This window comes from Dermacentor variabilis, chromosome 9 (genome assembly GCF_050947875.1).
Source record: "Dermacentor variabilis isolate Ectoservices chromosome 9, ASM5094787v1, whole genome shotgun sequence".
Lineage (NCBI taxonomy): Eukaryota > Metazoa > Arthropoda > Arachnida > Ixodida > Ixodidae > Dermacentor > Dermacentor variabilis.
The window spans coordinates 50,049,024-50,076,325 of NC_134576.1; the positions used below are offsets into that span (position 1 = coordinate 50,049,024).

Genomic DNA, 27,302 nt, shown 5'->3' on the forward strand with positions numbered 1-27,302 from the left:
ATTAAAGTAATGAAGTCTTGTTTGTGTAGGAGAACTGGCAATCTGTAACGAATCATTTGGTTACCGTATTGCGTTCGTGAGGCGGGAATGTGCCGGATTTCCTGGTTCCGTGTGTTGTATGTGATATGACGTTCCTTGAAACAAGCTAATCCCTCAAAATAGCCAGAGTTTCCTTTTCGTACCCTGTTTAGGAGCAAATAATTGAAAAAAATTAGGCACTTAATTGGTTCCAAGCGTAATTTGCTAATGCATTACATCTCAACATGTTTTGTATGTCCACTGAAATGCAGTTTTGCAAGCGAACACAACTATGCAGACCCTTTGCTTTAGCGAACACATTTTCCGCTACGAAGCACATCGTTTTATGCGTGTCCGACAGCGCTTGGTAAAACAAAAAAGATAAAGATATCATAATAAACGCAGCCGACAGGATTCGAACCTGTGCGGGGAGACCCCAATGGATTTCGAGTCCATCGCCTTAACCACTCGGCCACGACTGCGATACGGTAGCTCCAGCTGAAAGCCTCATCTCAGTCGATGTAAATGATACTTAGCGCAAAAGAGAGAAAGGAATTGCAACTTCCAGATTAACATGTCAGGCTTATCCAGTATTTGTACAAATAACTGAACGATTGCCAAAAGAAAAACACACAATTTAGTGCTAGCAAAAAATAAATAAATAGTGAGGTAGAGTAAATTATTTTTTCGTGTGTGTGGGGCATAGCTAGCACGTGTTGAAACTATATGTTGAAAAACTAAATAGGAACAGGATAGAAAAACAGCAGCCTTATAGAGCAACTTTGTAATTATAAGGTGGTATGAAAAACAAGCAGTTAATCTTAAAAGTATTTTCGATATATAAAGGAATACGCAAGCTCATGAAGACGACTTTACTTAGCCCAGCAAATGTTAATTGAGCAGCTAAAACCTACGATGTTGCAGACAACTAAACTAATTTAGCTCTCACAATGATTAAAAAAAATCTATTCGGATCTATTCCGTATACATTGATTTGGAGCGTTCTCCTACGGCGTCATTTGCAACCTGGGTGTTCATTAGGAGCCAACGGGCCTTTCAATATAATATGAATAAGAATTTTTGCTTTCTTCATAGTCACTACCACATGACAATCTTTTATTTTTAAGAGCTTGGCTAACGTTAGCTGGGACACCCTGCATATCCAAGAGCGCGGCGAGACTGCGCTAGCGATGCTGGTATGAGTGATCACACTGGAGGATGCACGGCAAGCGCGCTGTTGACGACGAGCGGCATGTTTACGCGCTTTCTGGACAGGTGTCAACACGTTGTTTGGATTTGCGAAATTAGCGTGTCGTCACTTAGCATGATCTGATGGGAGGCGAGTCGAGTCTGAACATCGTTGATACGTAACCTATACATGTAACGTGTTATTATTGTATGTCTAGCCTTGAACTGTATTAAGGCACGACTCAGGCAACCAACAATCACAGGTATCTCTATACGTGTCATGCGGTGTGCCGAACCAGCGCACATCCCAATCAAGGTAACTGCATAGCTTCGAGGAAACACGTTTTCACAGCTTTCGTGCTCCGAAAATATTCGCGGTACGATTTTCTTAACATTGTTTATCTGGCACCCGGGCATCAGGCTTTGCAAAATAAAGAGCCGTAAAATAACTCGATCGAAAGAGCTGTTAAGATGGATAAAATGAGCTTATAACAGTGGCCGCGAGTATGCCACCATCAACCAGATGCACGCGACGCCTTGCGAAAGATTATGCGCGCTCTTAGTTCTCGAATGAAGGCTGGCCTGCAAGGGCACCTCGCTTACTCGAGAAAGCTCAAAACGAACAGCTACTCTTTGCAAGAGCAATTTTCCTCAGTAATACAGCGCGCGATGAGCGTCCTCGACAGCTTTCCGGCGAGATTCGGAAGCACGGGAGAGCACATGTGAACTAGCGCCGGCCGGTAAACGGTAGGCGCCGCTTTTCATGGAAAGGAACACACCTACACACCTTCATTTCTTAGTCGACACCTACTGTTTTCATAATACGTCCTCGGTCAACTTCCACCGAAACGTTGGTTGCCAAGCATGATAATCTTAGAACACGTTCGAGCAGAATAAGTTTAATGTTCATGCACGAAGAAATAGTTACCTTCATCCATTCGCAATAGCTGACCGACTCGAATACGCGCCTTTCTTTCATATCCCAGTTTGATCATGGCTGCTAAGTTCCGAGTTTCTCGACAAGCGCTAAATTGGAACTAAACCTTCCAAATATACACGCGATGGCATCAAGTCCTTTCTGTTTATGCGGGCGATACAAAGCGGCCGCTTCCCTTCTATCGCAGCGGCCGTGTCCACGAAGTCGCCGCGGCTGAATTTGCAATTCACGCTTGCTTCCGAAAGTTATTTTTGCAGCCGAATGCAGCACAGTGGTTGCCCTTGAGTCATCTCACACCGCAGAAGTCCCAGACAGAACACTTACGAATTCGCCTTAACTCGCCATTAAACTGCTACCTTTTTCAAGATGCCGCTGGAAGAAAACGTAATGTACACGTGTAGCAGTGCGAGGAGGAAAGCGGCGCGGCGCCGCGTCCTTCTCCAGCGCCGTTAGTTAGAAGACCGTAATGTAAGTTTGGAGCGTTCTTGCCCCAAGGATGAACAGGCACGGAAAAGGCGCTCGAGGGTCTCGGATCTCCGCAGGCACGTGACGGGGCGGCACCTTTGGCATACAGCCGAGCCGCAGTCCAGGTGCCCAGTACGTAGCGCGCGACGCGAACGCGCGAATGCTTCACGCTGGCGCGTCTCTCGCCAGACCAGAGCGAGGTTCTTTCGCCGACGTCCGTACCTTTCCGCGCCGCTTAGTGCAACAGTTTTCTTGGCCGGTGCCACCGCAAGCGAAGCAGTAGGCGGCGTGTAAGCACTGCTGATTCATGTTGAAGCTGCACTCCGTAGGCGACGAGGCGCCACTGGCTAATCCGACGCGAAAGACAAACCATGTGTGACAAGTGCCAGCAGCAGGCTACACCGCGTTGGAGCCTCCGCTGAGGGTGGATGGATGGACGGACGAATGCATCCCATAGGAACGGCGCGGTGGGTGGCACCACGAGGCTCTTGTTATCATATTGCCTAATGCCCTACCTATCTTAAAAGAAAGAGAAGGATAGAAACCCCACCAAGAATTCCCACCACCAAACCTTCTGAACCCCTATTGGGAACTGCTCTTGTACGCTTCAGACCCGCCGTGGATGCTCAGTGGCTATGGTGTTAGGCTGCTGAGCACGAGGTCGCGGGATCGAATCCCGGCCACGGCGGCCGCATTTCGATGGGGCGAAATGCGAAAACACCCGTGTACTTACATTTAGGTGCACGTTAAAGAGCACTAGGAGGTCGAAATTTGCGGAGTCCTCCACTACGGCGTGCCTCATAATCAGAATGTGGTTTTGGCACGTAAAACCCCATAATTTAATTTTTTTACGCTTCCGTTGCTTGTCGTTTCCCTACTTTTCTTCCACGAATCTTCCCTCAATCGCCTCTTATAATCTATACTGCGGACATGTTTGCTTTCCCCGTGTACTCGCTGAATCCAAGGGCCGGAGGCCAGAGGTGCCTAAATCGACCACTGGGCAGATATCTTCGCATTCTAATAAAACATGCTCTATCGTTTCTCTAGCTTCTTCCTTGTTGTATCCCGCTTCAAAACTACCTGTTCTAAAGAATACTGATCTCGCTTCGTAAAGTAATGCGCATCCCTTTGAGTTATCATAAATTGTTTCTTTTCTGATTTCGTTTTTTTTTCTTCTTAAGAAGTTACTCATGACAGGCTTCTTCTCTATTGCCGTAACCCATGAGATTATCTCAACGACTGCGACTTTCCGATCGACGTTCTTTCTTGCCATGTTGATCACCATACAGGTCGCATACTTGCTCGTAAGCTTCCTAGTTTTTTTTTTTTCTCCACTGTGAATCAATGATTTTCTTCTATGAGTAACTACATAAGAGGAAAAAAATTAAATCAGGGAAGAAACAATTTGTGATAACGCGAAAGGAAGCTCATTACTTTTCGAAGCGAGATCAGGGTGCCTTAGAACACGCACTTACAAAGCAAAATATAAGGAAGAAACACGTGCTTGCTGCGGTAAAGCTAGGGAAACGATGGAGCATGTTGCATTAGAATGTGAATGTAAGCCCAGCAGTCGATTTAAGAATCACTGGCCTGCTTGAAACCCGTGAGTTCAGTGAGAGCAGGGGGAAAGTAAGCGTGTCCGCAATAGAGATTAGTAAGAGGCGATTGGAAGATTGATGGAAGAAAAGTAGGGAAACGACAAAAGACGGATATGTACAATAGCAAAGTTAACAATAAGTTTAAGAAAATTTTGCTATGGGAATTCTTAGTGGGTTTTTTTCATTGTTTTTTTTTAACATAAGTAGGACATTAGGCAATAAAGTAAGAGCGTGGTGGCGCAATCCGCCACCCCGTTTCAAAGGGAACGCTCATAATATCCATCCATCTATCCATCAAAAAAGCATATTTTGCTCCTCGGCACAGACGCCTCATCCGTTACAGGAAGTTGACCTTGGACGCCGGCATAACACACTTTCGTGTTAAAAAAATATTGAGAGAGACTACAAAGGGCTCCTTATGCTTTCAAGAAGGCAAAACTCTCTTTAAGGGAAACCAGCGCTACCAATGGGTCGCTTGTGAAAAACGGCCCTCAGCGCCGTAAGTGAGAATCAGGGAGGTTAGATATAATAAAATTTCTGGAGTGGCAGCCGCCTCGGCCACCTACGGGAGCGCGTGAAGCCACCGGCGGCCATATTGCCGAGAGCAAAAGAAAGCGGATCCATAAATACTTCGTTTAGCGCAAAACATCGGACACAAGAAAAGGCGACAGGACAAGGCGCTACTCTCAACTGACATCATTTTATTGCGTCACTCCTTTATAGACAGCAGAAACTAGAGGAACATGCGCAGTGAGCACCGTATGCAGGAACCACCAACATCCGATCACAAGAGCGCACTCATGCGACAGCATCTAAAAAATCATATTCAGCACTGTACAAGTTTAAAGAAGGCACACTAATGCACTGTGACCCTAATGACTGTATGAAGAATGCTTCCGATAACTCTCGGGCGGTCGTATCGCGGCTCTTTTTCAAAATCGTTGTATCACGAAACATGGGTTTTTGCATTTGCATATCTTACAATGTTGAGCCAAATCGGAACCTGTGCCTATTGGTATGGATCGCTCATGCTCTCTAAGGCGCTCGTTAACACAGCGGCCTGACTGCCCTACATACACTTTGCCACATGACAACGGAATCTTATAAACCACACCAACAGTGCAATCTACAAACTTCGCGTGGTTCTTTTCACAGTCTGGTTTTTTATTTGTTTTAGAAATACGGCTGCACAACAATGACAGTTTCTGAGGAGCAGAAAACACTATCGGAATTTGGTATCTAGTGGCGACATTCTTTAGATTGTGAGCCACTCTATGGCAATACGGCACAACTTCAGGCCTCTTTTGTGTACTACAATTATTTTTGTGCCGCTTCCCTTTCAGTTTCTGAAGCAATACCTCTGAGACTGACGTCACCACCACACTATTGCAGTGCGCAGCGGCAGTGAGAATGGCAAAGTCATTGAGCAGAATTAATAGAGAGTTTTAGTTTAGGGAACGCAAGCGGCTTGCGTACGCAAGCCGCTTGCGCCCCCTAAACTAAAACTCTCTAATTCTTGCGAGTAATGCCTGGGACCGCTGGTGTCGCGGCGCGCGCATGCGTAATCATGCGGCTATATTCATATTTCGTGCATTTTCTTTATATCGCAGAAAAAATAATTATGCGAGCCATATGACACAATTTAATCAGCCGTCTCAAAACACAATTACTACTTCTCAATAAAAAATCCGCGCCCTTAATTCAGTAATTAAGTGATTCGCTAATCAATCTTATCTAATTACCAATAGTTCAATTACGAAGCAAAGTTCCTCCTGCTGTTATACGTCACTGCTGACAGAATACCATTAGTTACATCTTCGTATATTCTAATTTATGTTTAAGGGCTTGGCTAACGTTAGCCGGGACACCCTGTGTACCCTACAGCGCAACATAGAGAGGAGATCACTTAGCGCTCCTGCTGTAAAAACAAAACAAAAACCAAGACGTTTGACATTTTTGTGTGATTGTATATTCAGTCACAATGCTGCGTGATTTATCTGTCAGTTTGGAGATCAGTATACGGATAGATTGATAATAAAAATTCTTATTCACATTATATTGAAAGGCCCGTTGGCTCCGAATGAACACCCAGGTTGCAAATGACGCCGTAGGAGAACGCTCCAAATCAATGTATACGGAATAGATTTTTTTTATCATTGTCATAGCTAAATAAGTTTATTTGTCTGCAACATAGTAGGTTTTAGCTGCTCAATTAACATTTGCTGGGCTAAGTAAAGTAGTCTTCATGAGCTTGCGTATTCCTTTATATATCGAAAATACTTTTAAGATTAACTGCTTGTTTTTTATACCACATTATAGATACAAAATTGCTCTATAAGGCTGCTGTTTTTCTATCCTGTTCCTATTTAGTTTTTCAACGTATAGTTTCAACACGTGCTAGCTGTGCCCCACACACACGAAAAAATAATTAAGTCTACCTCACTATTTATTTATTTTTTGCTCGAATTAAATTGTGTGTTTTTCTTTTGGCAATCGTTCAGTTATTTGTACAAATACTGAATAAGCCTGACATGTTAATCTGGAAGTTGCAATTACTTTCTCTCCTTTGCGCTAAGTATCATTTACATTGACTGAGATGAGGCTTTCAGCTGGAGATACCGCATCGCAGTCGTGGCCGAGTGGTTAAGGCGATGGACTCGAAATCCATTGGGGTCTCCCCGCACAGGTTCGAATCCTGTCGGCTGCGTTTCTTAGGATGCCTTTTTCTTTTTTGTTTTACCAAGCGCTGCTGGACACGCATAAAACGATGTGCTTCGTAGCGGAAAATGTGTTCGCTAAAGCAAAGGTTCTGCATAATTTTTTCGCTTGCAAAACTGCATTTCAGTGGACATACAAAACATGTTGAGATGTAATGCATTAGAAAATTACGCTTGGAACCAATGAAGTGCATAATTTTTACAATTATTTGCTCCTAAACAGGGTACGAAAAGGAAACTCTGGCTATTTCGAGGGATTAGCTTGTCTCAAGGAACGTCATATCACATAAAACACACGGAACCAGGAAATCTGGCACGTTCCCGCCTCACGAACGCAATACGGTAACCAAATGATTCGTTACAGATTGCCAGTTCTCCTACACAGACAAGACTTCATTACTTTAATACGAAGCACTTGCCTAATGTACTTGCCTTATGTGTTTGTGTTTTTACAACGAAGCTGTCAGACTCTAGTCGGTCGGTATTTTTCGTGTCTGCGTGAGAAGCTTTGCTCACCCAAGAATAAATGGCAGCTGGAAGTCTTTATGTTTGAGTTTCAGCGCATCGGAATTACGTATTCTCGTATATTCGAGTTACAATACGGTGCTTAAAATCTGATTAAGGCCCCCCCGGGCTGAGGCAACACATCTCTTCAGCCTCTGCTTCACGTAGACGGCACCCCCGGACTGACCAACCCGGGGGAAATCGGTATAGTTCCTTTTTCGTGTCTCGCTCTCCTTCTAACCTTTGTCTTTTTCTCACTTTCCATCTTTCCTGTCTTATCCTGACTTCCCTTTGCTTCCTATTTTTCCAGGCAGCAAGGGTTAACCTTGTGTGAATGGCCAACCTAGGTTATCTCAAATTTGGTTATACACTCTAAGAACAGTTTACACCCTTTGGCTTGCCCCTTCTGCCACACAAAAATAATCGTCATCTGCCTTGATGCGTTTCCTTTCTTTATCGCTGCGAGCCCAGAACTTTCCAGTAACGAATGGCACGCGCGTTATCAGCATAGAACAGTTTACACCCTTTGGAGTGCCCCTTCTGATAACACGCGTGCCGTTCGTCACTGGAAAGTTCCGGGCTTGCATCGATAAAGAAAGGAAACGCATCAAGGCAGATGACGATTATTCTTGTGTGGCAGAAGGGGCAAGCCAAAGGGTGTAAACTCTTCTTAGAGTGTAGTTATAACGTACAGCTGCTGTTTGCAGGACATGTTTTTACAGTTCCTGTAGCGTTCCCTTAAAGGGCTCCACGGTGGGTGGCTGGCGTTATTGCCGGAAACTACACATTCCTCTATGGCTAGTTCCTTCCCCCCGCTCCTTGATCGACCCCAGAAAAGAGGGCGCACCGGGGAAGTATTCCAGTTTTTCGGTAGGCAAAAAGAATCCTTCCCCCGTTTCCATGTCATTCATTCTCGAAAACCAGATAAACCAGTGCCGAACGATTTCACCATTCCTCGTTTCTCAGTCTCTCACCGAAGTTTTTGATACAGGTTATAAAGCATTCGGGATGGCAAGCGGTACTCTCCTCTTAGAGCTCCGCGACCACGAACAATATGAAAAGCTACCAAATCTAGTGTCCTTTGGGGACACCCAAGTAACAGTAACCTCGCACCGCACTATAAATACCACCCGTGGCGTAGTCTCAGATGGCGATCTGTTGGAGTTGACAGAAGCTGAACTCCTGAAAGGCTTCAGTGACCAGCACAACGTTAAACGAATTAAGATGAGGCGTGACAATAAGTAAATCCAGACCAAACACCTGATACTTTTGGAACAAGTGTTCTGACCGAGTCCACCGAGGCCGGTTAAATCAAGCTTCGCGTTCGGCCATTGTAACAGTGCATCGGACAAGATGAACAAAAAAAAAAGAAAAGGCGGTCAGTGCTTTGTCCATTTCCTTCAGTTTATCCAGTCCAGTGCTTTGTTACTCTATGTAACTTTAACACATACCAACAGGCCTAACTTGCAATTTTTTGCAGAACCTTGCCTTGTGTTTCAATTTGTCAATAGGGCGTTAGCCAATTTTCATCATCACCATCATCATCATCATCATCATCATCATCAGCCTGGTTACGCCCACTGCAGGGCAAAGGACTCTCCCATACTTCTCCAACTACCCCGGTCATGTACTAATTGTGGCCATGTTGTCCCTGCAAACTTCTTAATCTCATCCGCCCACCTAACTTTCTGCCGCCCTCTGCTACGCTTACCTTCCCTTGGAATCCCTTCCGTAACTCTTAATGACCATCGGTTATCTTCCCTCCTCATTAGGTGTCCTGCTCATGCCCATCTCTTTTTCTTGATTTCGACTAAGATATCATTAACTCGCGTTTGTTCCCTCACCCAATCAGCTCTTTTCTTATCCCTTAACGTTACACCTATCATTCTTTTTTCCATAGCTCGTTGCGTCGTCCTCAATTTAAGCAGAACCCTTTTCGTAAGCCTCCAGGTGTCTGCCCCGTACGTGAGTACTGGTAAGACACAGCTGTTATAATCTTTTCTCTTAAGGGATAATTGCAACCTGCCGTTCATGATCTGAGAATGCCTGCCAAACGCGCCCCAGCCCATTCTAATTCTTCTGATTATTTCAGTCTCATGATCTGGATCCGCAGTCACTACCTGTCCTAAGTAGATGTATTCCCTTACCACTTCTAGTGCCTCACTACCTATCGTAAACTGCTGTTCTCTTCCGAGACTGTTAAACATTTCTTTAGTTTTCTGCAAATTAATTAATTTTTAGACCCACCCTTCGGCTTTGCCTCTCCAGGTCAGTGAGCATGCATTGAAGCTGGTCCCCTGAGTTACTAAGCAAGTCATTATCATCAGCGAATCGCAAGTTACTAAGGTATTTTATGCCAATCTAGCCAATTTTAGCATCTCACATATATTGTATATTGCACAATTCTTTCGCAATGCATTTTAATGCTCATAGTACACTTCATTAGTCATTGCCGTAATCTTATTACGCGCTTATATTACGCAATTTACAGCAACTTTTCAGGCTCCTTTGCAGCCACGTCACAGCAACTTCATAGAACTCATCTATCCACTGCGAACTCATAACAACGGCATGGCGCTCTTTGGCCATACCTAGCCTTCGCGCCACTAAACATCGCACATTCATTCACCAGTGCTGCAGGCATTCAGCTGTGCCGTTTTCTCTTTCTTCCGGGATGGCTACACAGCGCGTCTTCAGAGGGCCGCCGTACGATTACCACGTCGCCTCGGGGGGCTTCAACCTGTCCTGTATGAAAGCAACGGCGCTGCCGCTTGATCTGAAAACACTAACGACAATGCTAGATGACGTAGGGGGCGCCCGCAAGGCCGCTCGCCATGTATTTCGCAGCTTCACTTCGGATAGTACTAGCCTCTCGAGTGCTAGGAATTCTGTACGCGAGTGCTGAAGACACGCGAGAGTATTGCAGCGCAGCCATCTCGCCCGTCCGGGAGCTCAGCGCCGTCGACCCCGAGGTAGAGCCAAGAGAAGCAGCGCCGGCGCGGCTCTCCGAAATGCTCGTATCGGCGCGGTCCACCTTGAATAGCCCGCCACCGAAGTTTACAAGGTTGGAACTAACGAAGACTAGGCTCCCCAAAAAATGAAATGCCACAAACACTCAATGAAATTACAGTGGATTTCAAAGAAGCGAACATTGTCTTAGACAATCATTAATAATTGCTTGTATATGACTTTTTCGTCTTATATGTGAATTGTAACGGGCGTTCAGTCGCACGCCATTGTTCCTGTTGCGTCACGTTTCTGCTGTCCTCTGTGTGTTTCTTTACACGATAGAAGACACACGGTGACAGAAAAGATTCCGTGCCAACAGATATCCGCGGATTCACATAAACGCATCGTGGTGAAGAAAAATTAAAATTAAATTAAGGGGTTTTACGTGCCAAAACCACTTTCTCATTATGAGGCACGCCGTAGTGGAGTACTCCGGAAATTTTGACGTGCACTTTAATGTGCACCTAAATCTAAGTACACGGGTGTTTTCGCATTTCTCCCCCATCGAAATGCGGCCGCCGTGGCCGGGATTCGATCCCACGACCTCGTGCTCAGCAGCCGCATCGTGAGGCCGCCGCTACTACACTAGTTTAGTCATTCATTCACCTCGCTCATCCATGAGGCACTCGGTAGCGGGCAATGCTGATGTGGGTGAGCAGCCGGCTCGCCTTCCTCGAGCGCATACTTTGGTGCCCTACGACCAGGCACGCTTCATTCATCATCATCATCATTTTGTTGCCACCATATTCATCCTAATCATCGTCTTGCGAGTCGGAGGCCTGTCTAAGACATTTCGAGTTGCCCCTAAATCGCGTCAGCTGGCTCCATCATATGCCTACACATTTTTTTAGCTTATCATAACCTCATCTTCTAGCGTTTACACTGACGTGTAATTAGTGACATAATAAATTAATAGCTGCCAGTTTCTTCACTCCACGTTCACCCGATTCGCTTCCAACAACCAGGTACTTATAACCGAAACTTTGAATTAATTACATGAAATGTACTACGAATTTCTCAGCCGCGGTAATATGGAATTCGATACCATTTCCTGCTTGTTTTACTGTTAGAGATTGAAATCCAATCGCCGCCTATATTCGTATGGGGTGTAACCATTCTGTTGTTTACCATCTTTGGCAGCAATTGTGCGTTACTAAAATGTGTGCGTTTTTCTATTAGCTGTGGTAAATTTTCCGATACGTGTCTTTTTCATTGGCATTTCAACTTCCTGCATGTACTAATGTTTCCTAGTTATTACTAACGGAAGGTAACATCTATAGTATATTGACTGCGGGACCTTGCTGTGCATGTATATATAATCCAAATTTGTAAACTTTACGCGCCAAAAACGGAAACTGAGGCTGAACCGTGGTTTCCCTTTACGTTTACTCTGTTAAATAAGAAGATCTCAGGATATCGTGTCTCTGCTTCCCTCATCCGCCCAACTCCCCTCTTAGTCTGAACTAGAACAGAAGCTGCATCCGTTTCCTGTCTAATTACCAGGTGCAGCCGTATTTATCGGCTGAGCTCCCGACGCAGCCAAAATACCGTCCCCACCTCAAAAATAATCACTACATAAACGGAAAGCGACCTTTTGGGCACAAAGCTAAGGTTTAGGCACGAGAACTTGACGATAATTACCGCTTTTACAGCGCTAACACACTAAGGGACATAGGACAAGGATGACTCAGCAGAGAGAGAGAGATGCAAATGAGAAAAAGGCAGGGAGGTTAACCAGAGTTAAAGCCTCCGGTTTGCTACCCTGCACTAGGGGAACGGAAAGAGGAAGTGAAGACGGAAAAAAAGAGCGGGGATAAAAAGAAAGGCGTGAAATAAAAAAGGGGGGTACGGGACCATTACAGTATCTATAATAGGCCACTGCTACGTAGATGACGCGGCAGGATGTAGCGTAATTCTAAGAGGAGAAACTAAAGATAAATAATAAAAAGATTCACCGGGAAAACAAGAATGCTACGAGAATTGGCACTCACACTAATTGGCGCGAGCGATATGTTGAGGCAAAGAATTTGAAACCGAAATCACCGCACCGACTGGCAGCGGGCCAGTGCCGTCAGCGCCTTCACAAAGGGAAGGACAGTATGGGAACGCTGGCATGAGCGGCAGCGGAGCCAGCTGTGGAAGAAGATGACGACGAACGCGCGAACAGTGGCGAGAGCTATTGCTGATGATGGCAGTTTTTTCTCACACATTTGTTGACGGACACGAGAAATGCACGGAACCCTAGCTATAGACAGCTTGGCTGTAAAAATGGAAGGGAGGCCAGGCCTTCGCGGGCCCCTCTGGCATTAAGCACTGAAATGGCGCAACCCACTCAGGGGGATCGGCCATGAATCGGGTGTTGAAGACACCGCTATTATCAATCTTTTTTGGGTGAAGACCACATGAAGTGAAGTATCTTGCAAATGCGAATAAAATGTCTACTGTTCCAGATATCTGAACTATCGAATATCTCAATATTACAGAAAAAATTATGTGATATCTCTTGAATCCCACCCGGTCGATGCTGCAGTTCTTATTGACTACTGCCGCTATATCTGCGGAGATGATGCAGGTCAGTGGCCTGTCGGAATCGTAGTGGGACATGCCCATTTTGGAGAATTGGCCAAGAACGTTGCCACATTCTGAGTGGCTCAATAAAAGGAAATTTTGTAAATCAAAGAATTTATTATTTATTATTCATCATTACATTAACAGATCCATGTGCTTTAGAGATGCACGTGAGCAGACGCCTTATGTTCAGCTTATACGCAGCAAGGAATCTTTTTTGTTACGGACAACAAAGCTGGTCATACTTGGTCAGCATGCAAATGTTTCTTTAAACCCTTCGTTGGTAGCATATAAATTGTATGGTTGGTAGGTTATTTCGGTACCTTATAGCACCTCTTGACACCCAGTGTGCCTAATTGGCAATAAACGGCCTGGAACTGAAAAACCGCAAAGTGGGAGAAAGAGCCAAAAAATAAAAAAAGCTATGGCTTTAATAAAAAAACTTTTAATTGAGCATTTTTGCCATTTTCTTGCCACCCTGCGAAGTTTTGGCTGCGCCTCCTGATACTTCACAGTAACGCTCGCAGACTGCCTGCGCACTTCTTTTGATATTGAACACCTTTTATTTATTCTAGGTTATGCTCACATTTGGACCATTTATTTTACTCGTTTACTGCGCGTTTGCCTAAGCAATCAGCAAGATTTCTTATAACGCTGAATGCTTCGAAGCCTTAGGTAAACATCAAGGTTTTTGAAAACCTCCCTAAGATAAATCAAAGTGGTCTGCCCAGTTTTACTACCTGACAGATAAATGTAATAAACTATGCAGTTGCGTCATCATCGCTATCACTACTACTCATCCTAATATCAACATTTTTCTCAATGGAAGCGATAGTGTGACGGACAACGTTTGGAAAACATTCTTTATTTATTTTTGGCCCGGTGCAACTATTTGGTCACTCGATTCAAAGGGCAGTCGCTGCGTCATAACCATCATCATCGTCGTCATTATCATCGTTTACCACTGGCTGCAGGAAAGATCCCCAGTGTATGCTCTTCCACTGTCGCGCCTGCTTCGAAAACTGCGAATTACGTCGCAGCAACGGACAACGAACAAGGCGCGCTCGGGATAAAAGGCGATCACGTCACGCAGAGGACTGTAGGTAAGCCTTCACATTGCCCAGGTGTAGGCAGCTTCGTGAAGGAAATTACGATGCCTGGTGTCAAGCGTGTCTGTCTTTGGTTTTGCTTGCACCCCTTTTCGTAGAGTGCGCTCTTAGGTTTCAGGTGTAATTGTGAGACGCATAAATGGAAGAGACCGAAAGAAAGGAATATTCATTAGCTTGGCTAAATTTAAAGGAAGAAGTTAAAAGGTTCCTACCGCTTAGTAGTTTATTTTCATCGCAGTTACCAGTTATTCAGAAAAGGTAACCAACATTGAGAAACGAAGCACAAAGGTGCATCAGGTTGACAACTAAATCCATCAATAATAAAGGGATATTGCCATTCAATAAACTGCATGTATTGGGGCGCGTGAGGCGAAAAGAAAAGAATCATAACAGGTACAGCGCTTGGTATAAGATTCCTCATGCTTGTAAGGACTTTTGCAGATCTCGAAGCTGTCATCTTGGCTGTGAAAGCAGACCATCTTCAACGCTGGCCAGAGCTGGAACACACATCTCTGGTTGTAACTATTAGCCCCGAGCAATAGTGCAATACTTATGTACGTCTCATGCCAGCTATGATCTCACAAATATTGTGGAATAAGCAAGTGAACTAGCAAGTAAAACTTACAGCTTGTGAACGCGCTAAAGTCTTTTTGTATACGCCGCTTTCAGATCCATTCGCAGCGCACGTACAACTGAACTCCTAAGACGGGACTTTCCACACCACTGTCACCATGAAAAAAACCGAAAGCAAAGGCAAAAAGCGCGCGAAGTGGAAGGACGAGCTGGTTCCCGTCGCGCCTGTCGCGCACCGTGACACAGCCTCGACTGCAAGCGGGACCGCGAGCGCCAGCTCTTCGAGCGACGGCCTGCGCGACTTCGAGGACGCCATGTGGGAGGCGATGGGCAGCACCAGCAACAGCACGGCGGCCATTGAGGCCCGACTCAAGGAGGAGCGGAAGGCGCCGCGCAAAAGGCGCAGGGTCGGCCGCAGCTTCAGCAAGACCATGTACCCCGGCGCGACGAGCAGCGACAGTTCCTCGTCGGTGAACGCGAAGAGCGCAACCGGTGGTCGATCGATGTAAGGCCACGAATGCCAGAGGATGCGTGTACGTGGGATGTTGGAAACGCTAGAGCCGTAAAAAATTTTAAAGCCAATAGCTTTCTTCGGCGCTTGCGGTCGTTTTCGAAGTTCCTCGGTGCTCGTTCGAAGGATGGTGGCCGGTCTCGGATAGAAAAACGCGTGCTGGTTCTTTCTCGATCGCTCGCGCTCTCAATCGCTATGTGGCTCACTCTGTCTTTTACTTGTTCGTTCGCTCGCAAGGGCTATTCGCTTAAAAGGACAAGCATCATCGACGGTTCATGTGCTATTTATGTACGGCCTTTGGAGCAATGTGAAAACGATCATCTGAATTGCTTTAAAGAAGCGGTAGTCAGAAATCCCGCATAAGAATACTTTATGAAGGAACTGATGTATAAAGGGAAAGCTAGCTAATCGTTGCTTAAGATGTATTACGCGTCCCATGCCTTGCAGCCGATACTAGTGTTTACCGCACACTTCCTTATTTACTTCCATCATTTACTTTCCTTATTAAATGATGTTAATTGGCGAGCAATCGTGCAAGTTGTACGAGACTTATAAGTTTGTGCGACTACACGAATTTAGGGTGATTATACTAGGCGGGATCGTGGGAACATTGTGTTCGGCAGCTCCCCTGGAACCAGTAGCGATTTGCGGTGCAGCAATGGAGATGACGCTATGGCGCGGGAGTCCTTGAAATTTAGGTTTAGGGCATATGCAGAAGAAAATGGGATATACAAACCGGTTCTTGCATAGACTAACCAAATTTTAGCCTGTCGTATAGCCAGTTTAGTCATAGCCAGTTGAGTTATGCCACTCTCCTTTTTCACAGTCTTTTTCGAGCATGAATAACAGCAAAGGAACTTGAAAATAAGTTGAGGACTAGGCAACAATTAATCGAATGCAACGGTACACAAAGTTAGAAGAAATGAAGGGGTTCGTGTGCATTAGAGGTTAAACGCGCTTAACTCATAAGCTTCAGGGCTAAGAGAGAAGTGAAGTTGTACAGGTAAAGGCAGCGCTACGTATAGAAGAGATAAGGGAATCATGGCGTGTTAGAGCAACAAGGTGCATGCCAAAAGAAGGCAAACGCAATCGCGGCACAACATAGGGGCGTAATGAGGTTAGGAGTCATGCTTGGATAGATTGGGCTTATCTGTCCAGGAACAGGGGTACGTCGAGACTAGTGACTTCTTCCGGCAGTGAAATAAAGTCGGATGGTGGTAACGACGACGATGATAATGATGAAGTATGTTACGGTGCCAGACAAATTGTAGTTTGCTCAAATTTACAGCCGAAGGCTGCTTACCGAATTCCTAACGTTTACGTTTTTCTCGCTCGTCGCCAGCTGCAACAGCGCCTTCGTGTACCCGGCAGTGGCCATCATCGTGACCATGCTCGTCAGTGGCGCAATCGTGGCGGCTCTGCGAAGGGAAGGGGCGGACGCCGACGAACAGCTGCGCACCGGTCTCCCGAAGAAGGCGACGTCCTCTCTGACCGAGTGCCCCTGCAACGGCGGTGCGAGCAGCACCCCCGCCGACCCCGAAGAAGACGACGTCGACTCCGAACAGCCGGACACGACTCGACGCCGCCCGACCACACGCAGCCGGCGGCACTCCAGCGTCGAGCACTCGACAGCGCTCGGGAGAGGGAGGACCCCGGACGGAGTTCGCGCCGAGACCGCGACGAACGCGAGCGAAGCGACGAGCTCGTCTGGAACCTCAGAGCGTGAACCATCTAACGGCGTGACAACGACGCAGCCCGCCACCGAAGGAAAGCGTTACAAAACGGCGACGCGAAGTCATCGAAGACGCGGCGGCAGTGGGTCGACTCGTAGGAGTAGCCGAGTCGACTCGCCTACTACTGCCACAACGTTGGGAAAGAAGCACCGCTCGACGACGACGGTCGACGATGAGCAGTTCTCGGAATGGGCGGTCAGAGAGAAAGGGGGTGTCGCGGTAGCGAACACGCGGTCGATGACTGGAGACAGAATTAAGAACGGCAAGGCGAAGTCGTTGAAAGGGGCACCCGTGGCCAAGCAAGGCAACGTCTCAGCCTCGAGAGTGGAACCCCCGACTGAGCGTGGCGCGGACGCAGATGTACGACGTCATCAGCGAGGCGCCGACGGAATCACTCGTGGAAAACGCCGCCCTAAGCGTCGCAAACGGCCTACGTCGCTTCGTACGAGACGAAGCAAAACTGCACCTGTGACGTAGGCTCCGCATATGTGAACCTTTACTGCTATGCACCCGCTAGGGTCATTCCACGCAGAGGTGCCGTGCTTGTCTAGCGTACTTATAGCGTATATAAACCATTCATCTTCCTACGTGGATTACTTAATCATGGTAATTAGAATTTGTAATTCGGTGCTTCAGAAATTGTAAATACGTGAAAACATTCAAGAGTTACGCCTCTCAGTTGATTTGTGGCGATAAAAGACACCCAAACCAAGTCTCCTGCCCCATTAGGAACGAGACTAGGGTCTCGAAAGCAAGGTTATCCCGTTGTCAAGTGCGTATGCGGCCACTCTGGTAGTTCTGGGGGTTACTGTTGCAGCGCCTGCCATCGCTGATATGCCTGAATGCTCTTTTGAAAACATGTAATTTCACGGTGATGCGGCGAATTCTCGTGAGCATGCAGGCTGGTGCATTCTTAGCAGGAGTCTCATAGATTCCACAACGTACATCCTCATAGAACTCGTATAATGATCGATGTATATAGAACACATTAGTACACCATTCGTTGGGAGATCTAGAGAAGTCGACGGCTGATGAGCCGTCGAAACCATGGCTAGTGCGGCTTGTACCTCGGTTGCTGTGCCAGCTCGTATTGTCTACATATGCATGTAAGGCGTGAATATTACGTGAATACTTTGTTACATAGCTAGTCTGTGAGTTTATTAGAGTGAACTGCAGCATTGGGGCTTGCACATCCATATCTAGTCCTATCATAATATCCGCGATTTCTTGCTTGAAGAGTGCCTTGAGTCGTTGATTGCACGTTCTTTACCAACAAACATTCAAATTTTGATATTGTCTGGCGTTTTAGGCACGTCGCCGAAGGCGTGTTAAGCCATTTAAAAAAAGAATTGTAGTCGATGCCCCATGTTTATTTATGCCGTACTGTGGCCACATATATGTCGCCACGGTACGGCATTAAAATAACATGGGGCATGGGGCAAAGATGGGGCACGCCACATTACAAATGTGGCATTAGCGGCAAAATATCACAGCACATACCTAAGTGACAAATCAGCAGAGTATGTTAGGACAAGAAACAAGTCGAATGTGTTCAGAAAACAGTGTTAGGCTGAATGTGGGGTATCAGGATTTCTGACCTTTCTTGCTTAACTCTTAAAGAAATTGTCACCTTTTACGGCTTATCTCGTCCCACAACGATAATCGTCATCTATCTTGCCCAAATTTTCTTTAACACTGCGCGCCCGCTACCATCATCATCATCATCATCATCATCATCATCATCATCATGATCAGCCTGGCTACGCCCACTGCAGGGCAAAGGCCTCTCCCATACTTCTCCAACAACCCCGGTCATGTACTAATTGTGGCCATGCCATGCCTGCAAACTTCTTAATCCCATCCGCCCACCTAACTTTCTGCCGCCCCCTTCTACGCTTCCCTTCCCTTGGGATCCAGTCCGTAACCCTTAATGACCACCGGTTATCTTCCCTCCTCATTACATGTCCTGGCCATTCCCATTTCTTTTTCTTGATTTCAACTAAGATGTCATTAACTCGCGTTTGTTTCCTCACCCAATCTGCTCTTTTCTTATCCCCTAACGTTACACCTATCATTCTTCTTTCCATAGCTGGTTGCGTCGTCCTCAATTTGAGTACAACCCTTTTCGTAAGCCTCCAGGTTTCTGCCCCTTAGGTGAGTACTGGTAAGACACAGCTATCATATACTTTTCTCTTGAGGGATAATGGCAACCTGCTGTTCATGCTGTTCATGAGAACCGCTACCTGCAAGGTTCTCCAAGTCCCGAACGGCATGCTCGTTATCATAGTGACATAGCATTCACGACAGGAAAGTAGCGAGCGCACATTTTTCACGAAAGGGAACGCAATCAAGACAGATGACGATTATTATTGTGTGACAAGATAAGCACCAAAGGGTGCAAAATCTTTTGTGTTCCTCCTCAGTAAATTAGCCCCGAGAATGACCTAGAGAGGCGCTGCGAGCGCCGCTCGCCTGACGTCAGGGCACGGACTCGGGCCTGTCGTCTGCTGCAGTTCGGGCGTCGTCCAGGTGAATTCTGCACTGTTTCCGCTTGTTCGCTCTCGTTACCAATGCTTGTATACTTATGACAGGCCTCTCAAATACATATTTTACGACGACGTCTTCGTTCGCAAAAATATAATCAAGGAGCTTATTTCCTAGGCGACAATATATTTTATCACCCGAGGGAGCTCAGACCAGTCCATTACGGGTTTTTCATGCCCGGATCTACACTTTGCAGTGGTAGCTCACGTGAATAATAAAGGCGTAGACGCAAAAGCACAGCACATACGAATCCAGTTAAGATTCCATACCCACCATGGTGCAATACGCGTGTCACACTTAAACGCTTAAACGCTGGCTATATATGACTTCCACAACATCTATCTTGATTTTAACCCGCTAAAACATGTTTGCTCACGACGAATAGTTCACGTTATGATATGGAATTTTCTATTTTTTCACAGAAACGCTCGGTTGTAACACGAGGACTTAACTACCACTGCAGTTTAGATTCGGCCAGCACCACTTGCGTTTTTAACTGGTTCTCAAAATTAGGCCGTTTTCACCGGTTAAAATTAAGTTGCGGTTACTTGAAGTAAAACTGATTGAGGCTTACAGCTGTTTGCAGCACACGGAAAGGAATGCACCAATATTTGTTCCCTTTCCGTGCTACACGTTGAACTCACTTGATCAATTTACTGGTGGTTCTGGCTTGTGGAACAGACATGATGATTCGGTTTGGAGAACTGACCCAGGCTGCCAGGGTCAAATATTTGAGCGAAATATACCTTTTGGACCGGTTCGCTGCAGCCAGCAAGACGCCGAAGCCCCATTCATTAGTAGTGTGGCGCATATTGAAGGTATCATTATTCTCCAGTGCAGTTCAGGTGTTCATGTGAGGTTTGTGGCGTCTTCTTTATGAAGCAGGCATGCGAGGTTCTCTTTTATGCATTGACTAATCACATACATTTCCGTTTGTATAATTAAACAACGCAGGATCTAGACATGGTGAGGCAGAATGTGTTTGCATTTTCCATTTAAACGCAGCCTAAACTGCGCTGTACTGCCTCGAGTATGCTATAGGCATTGTAATTGGAGCTGTAATCAGCTACTTCGAAGTTTCAAGTCGAAGTTGTGGTGAACTTCTGGCTGTCGGGAATCATGCGCGCCTCACCCTAACAACAGTCGGTTGCTTCCGTTGCGGGAGCGGTGTGCCATATCGTCGATAAAGTCTACTGAGGGCCGCTATGACACATTTTATCGCTTGCATTTGATTGGTTCTCGATCTTAACCACGAAATTTTCTTTCATGTGATTGCTGTTATGGTATTCGTTAAGTAAATATATACTATACACGATGCGCCGTCGTGTTAACAGCCAATGCGTTTCTGGGTGCCTGTTTCAGAGAACGGTGAAAGTAGTGCCGAGCGTTTTCACACAAAATGTGCGCCTATATCTTCCTTTTAGGCCTTAATACATGGAGTTGCCACATTTGACTAAAACAACTCACGAGAGATATAATGATCATGATGACAGCTTCGCTGGGCAGTGTCCTAACACGGATTTATAATGTTGACACCAAATATCAAGGTATTTTTTCCATGTAAAATGCTATGTCTCTCACACTTAAGTAATAACGCAATATTACGTGTTTAGAGGAGCATCATAAATAACTTCACGAGTTCAACTTGCAGACATTCTTTTTCAGCAAAATTTATGAACAGACGCGGCGCATATATGCATTGCAAAACCAGTAGACCCCTTCAGTGCTACATAGCTTGCGATATCCAAGTCGCAAATTTTCATGACTCACCCGGTTTAAAAGAAGAAACTGCGGTTCAGGTATGGCAGCAGAATAATCCTAAATAACCTTCTGTAAGGACGGCTCGAGCCGCCAATACCCCAAGCACGCACGGGGGAATCGAGCGCGAGCGGCAGCCGAGCGAGCTGGAGCGAGCGGCGTCCTGGCCGTGACGTCACTCGCAAGAGGGCGCCGCTATAAATTCTCGCCGCTAATAAAGGGCATGTCCGCCTGTATAAAAAGTGACGTTCGAGGAGAGTATTCCCGATTCACTGAATCATAAGGTGCCAATTAATCTAATAAATATACGACGAAACACGCTTCAATTCACTAAATAATAAGGTGCCAATCAATCTAATACACGAAACACGCTTCAATTTACTGAATCATAAGGTGCAATTAATCTAATAAATATATGACGAAACACGCTTCAATTCACTGAATCATAAGGTGCCAATTAATCTAATAAATATACGACGAAACACGCTGCGAAGCGCCGGCGCGTCTACATTTCAGTGCGTACCATCTGTCGTATCGGCGCCGCCGCTATCAGTGCGTGATCGACGAAAGACAGGAGACGACTGTAGTCCAAAACGCCAGCAAGGGGAAAAAGCCCCGTCTTTATTTCCACAGCCGTTTAAGTAGAATCAGTGTGACGTCAGTGACACGTGGTTTCATACATGCGTCAGGCGCAATGACTCGGCGCGCCCTGCGGGAGCGTGCTTTCAGCCGCAGTGAAATACATTCCAGCACATCCCCCCCTTTTGCAAAATGAAAGTGGTTTTCGTGCATGACATTTAGCACACCGGCACATGAACAAAAAGTGAGAACCCTCAGTGGTAATCTACCACGAACAAAACCTTATTCATCAATCCCGTATCGAACTGGTCGCTTAACCACTCTACCAGACTTTGTCACAGTCACTGAAGCAGAAGGTACTAAAGTCGAAGTCACAGCCCCCGATGCTAAAGGTAACGAATCTGTTAAGGTAGCGGGTGACTACCTGTTCGTAAAAACGAATTCGGATGTATCACTTTCGTTTGGAAAATCGTAGCTGCCTTCCTCTGTTCTGGCAAGTGGTTGAGCATTCGTCGGTTACGCCGCAGGGTACTCCCATCCTGCGTGCGTATTATGTAGGACCGCGGTGTAGCGGCTGTGGCTAGCACCGTTGCTCTAGTCTTCATGTCCATTACCCAAACGGAATCACCAGCTTTTAGTTTGTTCAATTCTCGGGTTCTGTGGCGCCTGTTGTAGTACCGTGCTTGTAGCTTCTTGTTGGCACTGTCTTTGGCCGCAAGATTAAGCAGCGGTGGCTGCACTGGACCACGCAGCTGCGGCGCCATTGGAACTCTTGTCCTAAGACGCCGGCCCATGAGGATTTCAGCCGGACTAGGGCCCAGAATGCCTGGGGTTGCCCTGTAGGCAACCAGAGCCAGGTACGGGTCCTTAGATTTAAGGATCAGGCGCTTAATTGTGTGCACCATACGTTCAATTTCCCCATTATCCTGAGGGTACCCAGGGCTAGTAGTGACGTGACCAAAGCCATAATCATGTGCAAACTTATCAAACTCTGTACAAGAAAATTGTGGTCCATTGTCTGTCACTACGGTCTCCGGGATGACATGGCGTGCAAAAATGCTTTTTAGCCTTTCTATCACCGCCCTAGCTTTTGTTGAGGGAAGGAGGGCTACTTCCTGATACCGTGACAGGTAGTCTACCACGACAAGATAATGACAGTTGTTAATAAAGCACAAGTCGACCCCAACTCGTTCCCACGCGAAACTTGGCGTTGGGGTTGAAATCAATGGCTCCGAGTTCTGGTTGACGAAGCGCGCACAAGTAACACATTCTTTCACTTGCCGCGCAAGTTGTTCGCCGATGCCTGGCCACCAGACCAATTCCTTTGCCAAAGCTCTAGTTCTCGTGATTCCCTGATGTCCATCATGTAGTTTCTTTAGTACTTCCTTTCTTAGGCACTGAGGTACCACCAGTCTGGTCCTTTTAGCAGAATGCCATTGCATTCGGCAATTAGTGCTCTTTCCTGCCAGTACGGAACTAAGTAGCAAGGAAGCTTTGGTTTTTTTTGGCCAGCCTTGGCGACACAACTTAAGCAAGGCTTGACAAACGACGTCAGTCTTTTGCACATCGCGTATTCTGTTAACAAAATTGTCACCCATTTGAAGCCCTTGCACACATGTTTTGACGGAAGACGACACTTCCGAGACGGTCAGTTCACCGGCTAGTTTATCTGCTTTCGTCGGTGCTCTTGAAAGAGCGTCCGCCGTTATCAAGCTTTTACCGGGAACGTACACAATGTTAAAGTGATACTGCATCAGCCGCATTCTGAAGCGCTGAACCCTTGGCGGTGTTTGGATCGCACCGCTGGTACGATCGGTTTGGAACTCGGCGCTGACGCCCGTGGTTGTACCTGGGTCGCAAGCCCCAAGGGTAGCGTTGGCCTGGCGGCCTGGGGTACAACTGGAAGCATCCGAAGGTCCCGGCAAAGCATGAGTCGACTGGTAACAACAAAACAACTTGTTTATTTTAACATTGCAAAGAGTTGGCGGTCAGGTTGACCGAAGTAGAGAGACGGGAGAGCACTTTACTCAACAGAAGAAATCGGAGCCCTCCTCTTGGCGTCCGGGGGCAGCTGTCTTTATACTCTCGCAGTTGAGGGCAAGAAGGAATCCCTCAATAGACGAGCACGTGAACGTACAATGTCGTAGCGCTGTCGTAGCACAATGTCGTAGCACAATGTCGTAGCACACTGTCGTAGCACACTGTCGTAGCACACTGTCGTAGCGCTGCCGGTCGGGCACAATGACTGTAATGAGAGGGTGATCCCTGCTTTCGCATCGCCTGGTTCGGGCACAATGACTGGAAGGAGAGGGTGATCCTTTGCGGTCGCATCGCCGCAGTCGCGCCTGGAAACACCTGGCGGGGAGCGTTGCGGCGACGACGATCGGGCCAAAAACGTCTGCCGCCCCGCCGCAGTCGCGCCGGCAAAACCACGTGTCGCAGGCGAAACGCAACAGCGGCAACACATAAATAGGCATTTTACCAAGCAACGAAACGAGAGGTTTGTGGTCTGTTTCAAGCATCACCTCAATACCTCTTATGTATTCGTCGAATCTGTCGGCAGCCCATGTTAACGCTAGTGCCTCCTTTGCCATTTGCGCATAGCGCTGCTCAGTTTTCGTTAGTGACCTTGAAGCAAACGCTATCGGCCGGCGCTCGCCATTGCGTTGTTTCTGGAAAAGGACGGCACCGAGACCGTAAGACGAGCCGTCCGCCGAAAGAATCGTGGGAAGGCGTGGATCGTACGTAGCCATGCACTTTGCTGAGCAGATAAGAGATTTCAAGCTTTCAAAAGCCGTGTTCTGAGCAGGGCCCGAAGCCCAGTCGGCCTCTTTCTGCAAAAGCTCCCGTAGCGGGGCAGTGGTTTGCGCCAAGTTCGGCAAAAAACGGCCTAGGTGGTTGGCCTTGCCCAGATAACTGTAATTGCGATATATCAAAGGGTGCTTTCAGCTCTTTAATGACTCTGAGTTTGGCCGGATCCGGCTGTACGCCTTCTTCGCTGAGTAAGTGGCCCAGAAAGCTTATGCTTCGAACACCGAACACACACTTTGCTTTGTTTAAGGTAACGTTAGACTGGGTCAGCTTAGCTAAGACGTTCGATAGTCTAGAGTCATGTTGCGCTCTGCTGTCGCTAAAAATGAGAATATCGTCCATCAGGTTAACGACGCCAGGAAGGCCTGCCAGGATTTCAGACATTCTTCTTTGAAAATACTCTGGAGCGGATGTAATCCCGAATGGCAACCTAGTGAAACAGTACCGCCCAAACGGTGTTATGAACGTGATCAGCACTCCTGAGGCCTTCCTGAGTCGCACCTGATGGAAGCCGGAATTCGCGTCTAATTTGGAAAACCATTTTTAACCGGCAAGAGAGCCCAGCGCTTGGTCGACAGATAGGCAATGTGTATCTTTCTCTTAAGACAAACTTGTTCAATTGCGTAAGGTCTACGCAGATCCTTGCATCTCCCGAGTGCTTTTGTACAGGTACAATGCCGGCACACCACTCTGTTGGCTCTTAGACTTTACGAATGACGCCCATTTGTTCCATCTTCTCGAGTTCTCGTTTTACAGGCTCCTGAAGCGGTATAGGAATTCTGCGCGGTGCGCTTATTGCAAATGGAAAAGCATTAGGTTTAAGCCTTATTGTATACTCCCCCGGCATAGTGCCAAAGTTGTTGAAAACCTGAGGGCACAAAACTTCGTAGTTTGGTTCCTTGTGAGCCACAGAGTCAACGAACTTGATGACTCCCAACGCTTCGAGAGCCGGCAAACCCAGCAGTACATGGCGCAAAGGACTGACCACATAACACGTTTGGAGCGAAGTTTGTCCCCTCCAAAATATATCCGCCTGAAACTTGCCCAGAACATTTAAGCGGTCACCGCTAGCGCCAGTCAAGACCGCGTCGGCCTTTTCCAAGCTCGTGGGAAGTTCCAGAAATGATGCTGGAATTACGGACACTTCTGCGCCTGAGTCGACCTTTGCAAAAACAGGCACGGAGTTTAGTATTACCTGAACGTAACGCGCTTTGGCGCGAGGCGCCTCGACCGCGCCCAAAAAAACCTCCCGATCGTCCTTCTGTACAGATGACACTTGTACCTTTCGCTGGTAGCCTCGAGAAGTCCCTTTGAGGCACGCCTTGCCGAAGTGTCCCTTTAAGCCGCAGTTGAAGCACCTCTGTCCTCTCGCTGGGCAGGCTGTCCTTGGTTGAGAGGTGCCTCCGCAGAAGATGCACGGTCCCTCGGAACGAGCTGATGTCGGCCGGATTTCCTTGCTGCGTTGCGGTTTCCTGCGGTAGCCCACTGCGTCGACATCGACGTCCTCACATGGCTTGTACGGTGCGTATTCGTGGACCTCTTGGAGTTCTTCTTGCTGCTGCTGAACGGTCTCTTTTAGGCGGGCCCTCGCCAGAGCTGTTGCGAGAGACAGCTTGGGATCCATTTGGAGCGACTCGGAAAGTTTTTCATCCCGCAGGCCCACGACCAACCGGTCCCTGATGACGCGCTGCTTGAATTCTTCGAAGTCGCGTTTGTCCGCCAAGACGTGTAGAGCAGTCATAAACTGGTCAATTGACTCGCCAGGCATCTGGTGCCGCTTGTGAAAGCAAGCGCTCTCGTAAACAACGTTGCTCTCCTCGATGAAGTAATCGTCGAACTTCTTTTTGACCAGCTCAAATTTCTTTGAATCTTTTGCAGAAAGATTGAAGGTGGCGAAGATGTCCCTTGCTTGTCGACCCATGGTATAAAGCAGAGTGCGTACTTGTGCCTCTTCAGGGCGCTCATTCAGGCCCGACGCATAGCGATAGTCGTCGAAGTGCAGTATCCACGCCGGCCACTCTGAGGTAGTGTCGAAGTCCAGCGGTGGCGGCTGCTGAAGACCCGGCGGCGATGCAGTGGCCATTGCAGCCTCCCTTTCTGACGACGTCCCGATGCTCTTTTCAATCGCTTTTAAAAGTGGGTGGATCGCATAACTTCTGACACCATGTCGTATCGGCGCCGCCGCTATCAGTGCGTGATCGACGAAAGACAGGAGACGACTGTAGTCCAAAACGCCAGCAAGGGGAAAAAGCCCCGTCTTTATTTCCACAGCCGTTTAAGTAGAACCAGCGTGACGTCAGTGACACGTGGTCCCATACATGCGTCAGGCGCAATGACTCGGCGCGCCCTGCGGGAGCGTGCTTTCAGCCGCAGTGAAATACATTCCAGCACACCATCGATCGTCCGTACGCTTTGTTCGCGGGCAAAGAATGTTCGCAAATTCTGGTGCAGGGGAGGACAGAAATAGAAGGCGAAGCAAGGCTACGTAGGCATGTTCTCAGTGCTAACCGGCACAGGAACATCAAACTTGATTACCTGCACTACCTCACTAGCTACACGAGCGACCCAGGACGAAAGACTCAACTCGGATCCTGCACGTTATAGTCGCCTCAGTGTCTGCGTCAGAAAAAAAATTATTACAAGTTAGTAATCCGAGAACTAACGCAGCGTTATTTCTGTT

The 27,302-nt window shown here is 47.1% G+C and overlaps 2 non-coding genes across 2 annotated transcripts; one reads left to right on the top strand and one right to left on the bottom strand.

The window, feature by feature from the left end:
• Positions 1 to 418: 418 nt before the first annotated feature.
• On the bottom strand, positions 419 to 500 carry TRNAS-CGA (transfer RNA serine (anticodon CGA)). The gene has a single exon. It is a non-coding gene; the product is annotated as a tRNA-Ser (tRNA).
• A 6,331-nt stretch (positions 501 to 6,831) lies between these two features.
• On the top strand, positions 6,832 to 6,913 carry TRNAS-CGA (transfer RNA serine (anticodon CGA)). Its single transcript has one exon. It is a non-coding gene; the product is annotated as a tRNA-Ser (tRNA).
• The last annotated feature ends 20,389 nt before the right edge of the window (positions 6,914 to 27,302 follow it).